This window comes from Panthera onca, chromosome C2, assembly GCF_046562875.1.
Source record: "Panthera onca isolate mPanOnc1 chromosome C2, mPanOnc1 haplotype 2, whole genome shotgun sequence".
In the NCBI taxonomy this organism is placed as follows: Eukaryota; Metazoa; Chordata; class Mammalia; order Carnivora; family Felidae; genus Panthera; species Panthera onca.
Genome location: NC_138347.1, coordinates 48,135,820 through 48,145,554, shown reverse-complemented (window position 1 = coordinate 48,145,554; position 9,735 = coordinate 48,135,820).

Sequence of the window (9,735 nt, the reverse complement as noted above, 5' to 3'; positions counted from 1 at the left end):
TACTCTGAAGACTATAAAACAATGATGAAAGACATTGAAAATGACACAAATGTAAAGATTTCCTATGCTCACGATTGGAAGAACCAATCTTGTTAAAATGTCCATTCTACCCAAAGTAAACTACGGATTCAATGCAATCCCTATGAATATACCAAAGCATTTGTCACTGTAGTAGGATAATACTAAAATTTGTATGGAATCACAAAAGATCTCAAAAAGCCAAAGCAACCTCAAAGAACAAAAACAAAGCTGGAAGTATCACAATCCCAGATCTTAAGATACAGTAATCAAAACAGTATGGTACTGGCACACACACACACAAAAGAAGATACATAGATCAATGGAACAGAATAGACATCCCAGAAATAAAACCACGCTTATATGGTCAATTAATCTATGACAAAGGAGACAAGAACATACAACAGAGAAAAACAGTCTTATCGATAAATGGAGCTGGGAAAACTGGACAGCTACATGCAAAAGAATGAAGCTGGACCACTTTCTTATACCATACATAAAAATAAACTCAAAATGGATTAGAGACCTAAATACGAGACCTGAAACCACAAAAGTCCTAGACGAAAACATAGGCAGTAATTTCTCTGACATCAGCCACAGCACTATTTTTCTAGATCTATCTCCTCGGGCAAGGGAAACAAAAGCAAAATTAAACTTGTGACTACATCAAAATAAAAAGTTTTTACACAGTGAAGCATACTGTCAACAAAACAAAAAGGCAAACTACTAAATGGGAGAAGATATTCACAAATGATATATCCAATAAGAGGTTAATATTCAAAATATACAAAGAACTTATACACCTTAACTCCCAAAATACAAATAGCCCAATTAAAAAATGGGCAAGGGACCTAAATAGACACTTTTCCAAAGACATACAGATACAGATGTCCAATAGATACATGAAAAGATGGTCAACATCACTAATCATCAGGAAAATGCAAACCAAAACTATAATGAGGTATCTTATACCTGTCAGAATTGGTAGAATCAAAAAGACAAGAAATAACAAGTGTTGGTGAGAATGTGGAGAAAAAATAAGCTTGTGAATACTGGTGGAATGCAAATTAGTGCAGGCACTGTGAAAAATGGTATGGAGGTTCCTCTAAAAAATTAAAAATAGAAATTCCGTATAACCGAGTAATTCCACTATTGGGTATTTACACACACACACACACACACACACACAACCACATAAGCACTAACTCAAAAAGTTACATACACCTCTATGTTTACTACAGCATTTATAATAACCAAAAAAAATGCAAGCAACCCAAACGTCCATAGAGGAATGCATAAAGATATGATCTACATGTACAATGGAATATTAGCCATAAAATGGATGAGAACTTGTCTTTGAGACAACATGGGTGGACCTAAAGAGTATTATGCTAAATAAATCAGAGAGAGACAAATACCATATGATTTCACTTATATGTTGAATCTAAAAACCAAATGAATAAACAAAAAGCAGAAAGAGGTTCATAAATACAGAGAACTGATGGTTGCAGGGATGTGGAGGGAGATGGGGTGTGCAAAATGGGTGAAAGAAAGTAGGAGACACAGACTTCCAGTTACAGAATGAGTAAGTCATAGGGATGAAAGGTACAGTAGAAGGAATATAGTCAACAATATTGTAGTAGTGCTATGTGGTGACAGAGGTAGTCACCCTTGAGGTGAGCACAGCATAATGTACGACTTACTGACTCATTATGTTGTACACCTGAAAATACTGTAACATTTTGATAAATTAGTAATAATAAAAAGAAATGTAGTAAAAAAAATGGGAGTTTTTTTTATAGGATGGTATAGTTTTAAGGGAGAATGACTCTACAGATACAATAGTAATGATAGTTGAGCACAAAGGAACACATTTGTAGGTTTAAAATATTTCAAGAAGAGCTAGGCATCACAACACTTAGAATATTACTACACCTTGCCCACCATGCTCCATTTTTCCAGATTCATGTTCACTTGGTGAATTATGAGCCAGCTGTGAAGTAATCAGTGAACAAGAAGTAATGTCCTCACACGTTTGAGTTTTGGTATTTGATGGTAGATCTAGAACTTAAGTTTCTTTCTTTCTTTCTTTCTTTTTTTTTTTTTTTAAGTAATCTCTACACCCAACATGGGGCCTAAACTCACAACCCCAAGATCAAGAGTTGCACGTTCCACCAACTGAGCCAGCCAGGTGCCCGTGTGCCTTAACTTTTTAATTTCTGATTTTAACAAGACCATGTTATCCGAACGCACATTCTTTCTTCCAACAACTAACTAGCTTTTACTTATCCTTCAATCTTTGATCAAAAAGATACAGAGCTGAATCAAGATAATAACTTGACAAGAAATATGAAACTGCAACACAAAAGTGGTTATAAGGCATAAAGGAAAAAAAGCCCATACGAAACCTGCTGCCCTGGCAATTATGTTTGGCCAGTGGAGACATCACAGAACACAGCTTTTCCCTTGCCATCCCCTGGCTTCATCAGACCCATTTACTACCAAAACACACCCCACAGTGCTTAGGAGGCAACATAAAAGACATAAAAACTACTGTCAGTAGAGCAGATCATTGATCCTGAAACATCAATTCTTTGTCTAAACCTTTTTTCACTTGGTAGACTTTGCACAGACCTAATTCTTGGTGGCAGCAAGAAGTCTTTCCCTAAACACCCACTTGATGTCACAATCTGACTAGTAGTCAGTTTAAACCCTGTAATGTTAGTAATTTACTCATTTGCGACCAATGCAAAACCCATTCTCTGTTAGCTCTCAACTTTAAAAAGCTAGGCCAATGTTTAGGGCCACTTTCATGACTACCAGTATATCCTAGCTTATTTCAAAAAAGGACATAATTTTTGTAAGGGAGTCACTTCGATTAGTTAAGTGTGTTGCCTTATCTAAACTGCAGAAGAGACAGCCTAGGAAAATTGCCAGGAAATGGAGAATGACTACTAATGTGTATGCAATTTCTCTTTGGTGTGATTAAAATGTTCAAAAATTGACTGTGGTGATTGTCACACATTCTATGAATATACTAAAACCACTGAATTGCAAACTTTAAAAAAATAAACTGCAGGAGAAAGACTGCAACATATGATAGCAGACTTCAAAGTACCATGCAAAAAAAGTATCATTGCCTAACTCAACAAAAAGTCAGGGATTACGGGGAATGACCTTTGAACAAAACATTTTCATGGCCTTGAACTGCAGTGTTCTACTGTTTCAAGCAGACCAAATCCTGGGTTCATTTTGATCAGTATCACTTTATTAAAGGTAGAATCTGGGGCCATGTCACCACATACTGTATGAGAATAAAATGTAACACACTAATGTAGATGTCTACTTTATTCATTTACTTCACAGTCTTCGAGTGCACCAGAAGGCAGGATCACCCAATATAACACCAAAAGGACAAGATGACTTGCATTTAATGAAATACAAAAACAAGTTCTAGTATCCACATGCTTTATCTGATATAGGAATGCTACATAAAGATAAAGTGTCCTTCCTTTTAGAGCTTCAACTAGATAGTTAAGTTGGCTTGTCCATTGGTTTCCAAACTATTCTGAGCTCTTTGGAGGAAATACCATAAGGTGTTTTTTGGGGACTAAGGGAATCCAAGGCAGAGGGCTCCTAGGCTCTCCACACCCACATCAGCCAGATCATTCTTTCATCATTGTTACAGACATAAGGTTTACTGCAAGATTTTCTATTAAAAAACTGTTGCAGGGCCACCTGGGTGGTTCAGTTAAGCATCCGACTCTGGATTTCAACTCACTGATTCATGAGCTTGAGGCCTGAGTCGGGCTCTGTGGAGGCTGCGTAACATTCTCTCTCCCTCTCTGCCCCTCCCTTGCTCACGCACTCATGCTCTCTCAAACTTTAAAAAATTTTTAAAATAAAATAAAAAATTGATCACACTAAAATTATAATGTTTACATTTTTTTAATGTTTATTTATTTTTGAGAGAGAAAGTGGGAGGGGCAGAGAGGAGGATAGAGGATTTGAAGCTGGCTCCGTGCTGAGAGCAGACAGCCCAATGTTGGGCTCAAACTCACGAACTGTGAGATCATGACTTGAGCTGAAGTCAGACACTTAACCAACTGAGCCACCCAGGCACCCCTAAAACTACAAAGTTTAAATATTTGCCTGTGGGCCTACCAGGATACACAGCAGTGATTCTCAAAGTGTAGCTCACACTTACCTGAAAGTTTTGACATCCTTTAAAAGAATCTTTTAAAGTATTTAAAAATACTTTTAGTAAGCCTTTTAAAGTATTTTTTATAATATTATGAAGTTATTTGGGAACTTCTACTTCAGGCCAAGATGGAGTTACAGGGATCAGATTTACCCTCCCCTCCAAAATAGCTAAAAAAAAGACTATGTATGAAACAGTAGTTTTCAGACATCAGACCTCAGGACAGTGATCCTAAGAGAAGGTAAACAAAAGAAGTGAACCCTCTAATTGCTCTAGCTTATTAAGTTTCCAGGTTGTAGCACAGGGAACATGGCTGGAGGTTTAACAGTTTCCCTGAGTTGAGGAGGGAAAGCTGGCAGCCTTAGGAAGCAAAGATGGTAACAGTTCACAGGGCAGAGGTACTGGAGAGGAGAGAGTTGCATAAAGAGGAGGTTCACGAGATCTGCAGAGAGCTGTGTTCACATCTTCAGCTAAGTACTGATCAGCACATGGATATGAGGAAACTACCTGAAGCACAGGCAGGAACCACTTGACAGTAACAAAGAAAAGACAGATACTGATATATCAGACACCAATAAAGAAAAAAATACACTGAAGACCCAGAAACTAGCCAAAAGGAAGTATCAGAAAAAAGACTGGGTGGTGGGGGGCAGAGAGGAAGGGAACAATAGCATCATTGTTGATGGGACAGTTCCAAGAACCCTGATGTATGCATAATTAAGAAGGGTTCCTAATATTTTAAGAAATCATAGCTGATGTTCTAAATTGGATGAAAATTATAAAACCAAGGATGTAATAAGAATAGTAAAGAACTTCTAAGTACAAGATAACAACAACAAAAACTGCACTAAAGCACATCACAACAAGTTGTATAGAATTAATGATGAAGAGAAAAGTCTTAAAAGCAGAGGAAAAAAAAGGCATTATAGAGAGGGAGAAAGGATAATAATGACAGTACACTTTGCCTCTAGAATGCAAGCCAGAAAACAGTGTAGAAGCAAATTTAAAGCATTCAAAGGGGGGAAAATGGTGAATTCTATTATCAGCAAAACTATATTTTAAAAAATTAAAGGAGGGGCACCTGGGTGGCGCAGTAACTGAAGCATCCACTTCAGCTCAGGTCATGATCTTGTAGTTTCTGAGTTCAAGCCCTGTGTCGGGCTCTGTGCTGACAGTTCAGAGCCTGGAGCCTGGTTTGGATTCTGTGTCTCCCTTTCTCTCTGTCTCTCCCCCTCTTGTGCTCTCTCTCAAAAATAAACTTTAAAAAAATCTTTAAAAAATGAAAGCAAAATAAGAACTTTTCAGACACACAAAAGCTAAAAGAATAAATCACCAGCAGAGCTACACTACTGAAAATGTTAAAGTGCTTCAAGCAGAAAGAAAATGGATCTACGCTAAGGAAGAATATCAGAAATGGTAAATATGTTGGTAAACAAAAGATGTTCACGTGCTTTTTAAGTATCTTCAATAATTATTGGGTATTTAAAACAAAAATAGCAATGCATTGTGGGATTCATACATGTTGAAGTACAACGTATGACAATACAAAGGGAGGGGTAAAATGAAGTATAGTACTTTAAGATTCTTATGTATCAAGTGGCATATTACTGTATAAATGTTGATTGTGATGTTAAAAATGTACACTATAAACCACAGAGCAACAAGTAAAATAACACAACAAAGAATTATAACTTGTAATCCAACAAAGGAGATAAAGTGAATCACAGAACAATATTTACTTAATCCAAGAGGAAGAAGAATAGGAGGAAAAAGTAAACAAAGAACAAATGGGATACAAAATAAAAAAGATGGTAGATTTAAATACAACCATATCAATAATCATAACAAATATAAATGGCCTAAATACCCCAATTAAAAGGCAGGGATTGTCAAACTGGATAAAAATGCATGACCCAGGTATATGCTGCTTAACAGAAACTCACTTTAAACATGAAGACACAAATAGGTTAAAATTAAAAGGTAAAATGGGCAAAAAACAGATACTTCAAATGGAAAAAGGGTCAATTCAGCAAGATGATATAACAGCCCTAAATATTTATGCACCTAATAAGAGACCTTCAAAAAACATGAAGCAAAAACTGATAGAAGTATAAAAATAGACAAATCCATAATTATACTGAAATATCAACACCTCTGTTGATACAAAAATTAGAAAATCAGTATAGACAGAGAAGACTATGTCACATTATCACCCAATGTGATTTAATTGACATCTATAGAATACTCTAAACCTAAAATTAAAATATACAATCTTTTTTAATTTTTTTTTAATTTATTTTTGAGAGAGACAGAGCATGAGCAGGGGAGAGGTAGGGGTAGACAGAGAGAGAGACACACACAGAATCTGAAGCAGGCTCCAGGCTCTGAGCTGTCAGCACAGAGCCCAATGCAGGGATCAAACTCATAAACTGTGAGATCATGACCTGAGCTGAAGTCGCTTAACTGACTCAGCTACCCAGCTGCCCCAACATACACTCTTTTCAACTTCACATGGAACATTTACTAAGATAAAGCATACTCTGGCCCATAAAACAGTCTCAATAAATTTAAAAGGATTCAAATTATACAAAGTATGTTATCTGGCCACAGTGGGATCAAATTAGAAATCAGTAACAGAAAGATTTGGAAAAATCCCCAAATCTTTAAAAACTAAATAACACACTGGGGTGCCTGGGTGGCTCAGTTGGTTAAGCGTCTGACTTTGACTCAGGTCATGATCTCACCGTTCCTGAGTTCAAGCCCCACATTGGGCTCTGTGCTGACAGTTCAGAGCTTAGAGCCTGCTTGGAATTCTGTATCTCCCTCTCTCCTTCTCCCCTGCTCATGTGCTCTTTCTCTCTCTCTCTCACTCAAAAATGAATAAACATTAAAAAAAAAAGATAAAAACTAAATAACACAAACAACCCTTGGATCACAGAAGATGACTAAGAAAAGTCAGTATTTTTTTATAATTGTTTTCATGTTTATTTTTGAGAGAGAGAGAGAGAAAGAGAGGACACGAGAGAATGAGCAGGGGAGGGGCGGAGAGAGAGAAGGAGACACAGTATCTGAAATAGGCTCCAGGCTCTGAGCTGTCAGCACAAAGCCTGACATGGGTCCTGAACTCCTCAGCTGTGAGATCATAACCTGAGCTGAAGTCCAATGCCTAACCAACTGAGCCACCCAGGCAACCCTAGAGGTTATTGAATGACAATGAAAACACAACATATCAAAGGTTGGGCATGCAATTAAAGCAATCCTGGGCCATTTATAGCACTAAACTAACCTATATTGGAAAGAAAGAAAGGTCTCCAATCAAAGAAACTCAGCACACACTTTAAGAAAGTAGAAAAATAAGAGCAAATGAAACCAAAAGTAAGCAGAAGAAAATAAATGAGCAGAAATTGATGATATATCAAATCTGAAAAAAAAGGTTAAAAAAAATCAACGGAATAGGGGCAGCTGGGTGGCTCAGTCAGTTAAACATCCAACTTCGGCTCAGGTCATGATCTCGCAGTTCATGAGTTCGAGCCCCACAATGGGCTCTCTGCTGACAGCTTGGAGCCTGGAGGCTGCCTCAGATTCTGTGTCTGCCTCTCTCTCTCTCTCTGCCCTCCCCTGCTCGTGCTCTGTCTCTCTCTCTCTTAAAAATAAACATTAAAAAAATTTAAAAAAACAAATCAATGGAATCAAAAAATGGTTCTATGAAAAAATCAATAAAATTGATAAACTCCAATCAGAATAATCAAAATTAAGAGACAAGGTGCATATTATCACACAATTCTTAGACCACTAAAGAGAAGGAAATACTTCTCGAGTCATTTTATGAGGACAGCAGACTCTGGTACATAAACCAGAAAGAGGTATTACAAGAAAACAACAGACCAAACTCCCTTATGAACAGAGATGCAAAACTTCTTAAAACATTAGCAAATTAAATTTAACAATATATAACAAAGGACTTTAATTCATTATGGTCAAGTGAAGTTTATCCAAAGAATGGAAGGTTTTACACCTTCAAAATCAATCAATGTAATTCACAATATAAACAGTCTAAAGAAGAAAAAAAAGACATGTTTGTCTCAATGAAGACTGGAAAGGCATTTAAAAAATTCCAGCATCCTATCCTGATAAAAACTCTCTGCACATAGCAATAAAAGGGAATTTCCCCAACCTGATAGATGGCATCTATGAAAGGTTACATGTTTTAACATCAGGACCAATACAACTTATGTCCACTCACTACTTCTACTCAACATTGTTCTGGAACTTCTAGCCAATGCCATAGGCCATAATTAAATGAAAGAAAGAATGAATAAATGAATAAATTATTTAATGAATAAATAAATATATAAATGAATGAATGAATAAATAGGAACCAGATTGGAAAGGAACAAGCCTATTTATTTTACAAACTGTCTTCATTTGCAGACATGATCATCTATGTAAAAAAAAAACAAAAACAAAAAGCATGCAAAATCTACCCCCAAAATGTTGCTAGAGTGAGTTTAGTGAGGTTGCAATATGTAAGATCAAATACAGGAATAAATTATATTTTTACTAGCTATGAAAAATTGGAAATTGAAGTTTCTAAAACAATACTATAGCATCAAAAATATGTAGTCCCTGTCGATAAATCTGACAAAAGATATATATTACCTTTACACTGAAACAAACAATCATTGCTAAGACAAATTAAAGGCCTAAATAAGGGAGAACATAGCTCACGTTCATGGGTTGATATTAAGATGTCAATTTTCCACAAAACTGTTCTATGGATTCAACATAATCCCAATCAAGATGCCAACAAGCTTTTCTTCTGTAGAAATTTACACTCTCATTCTGAAATTTATATGGGAATGTAAAAGACTTAAAATAGTCAAAACAAAAAAAGAGCTGGAAGACCAATACTTCCAGACTTTAATATTTATTATAACGCTACAATAATCAACAGTTATTTGTGTAAAAATAGATGAATAGATTGATGAAACAGGAGAACACAGAAGTAGATCAAGATAAATACAGCCAATTCTTTTTCCATAAAGCTACCAAGGCAATTCAATGAGAATAAAATAATCTTTTCAACAAATGGTGCTGGACCAGCTGGATAGTTGGGGGCGGGGGGTGGGGAGGGACGGGAAAGAAAGAAAAGAATCTTGACTCTTCACTCACACCATATACAGAAAACTATTCAAAATGGATCATAGGACGCCTGGGTGGCTCAGTTGGTTAAGTGACCAACTCTCGATTTCAGCTCAGATCAGGGTCTCTGGTTAATGGGATCGAGCCCCAAGTCGGGCTCTGTGCTGGCAGTACAGAAACCTGCTTGATATTCTCTCTCCCCTCTCTCTGCCCTTCCCCCATTTGTGCTGTCTCACAAAATAAACTTAAAAAAAATGGATCATAGGCCCAAATGTAAGAGCTAAAAGTATAAAACTTTCAAAAGAAAACATAGGAAGTTAGTGACATCTAGTTTGGCAATTTCTTAAATACAACATTTTTAAAAAATAATTTAT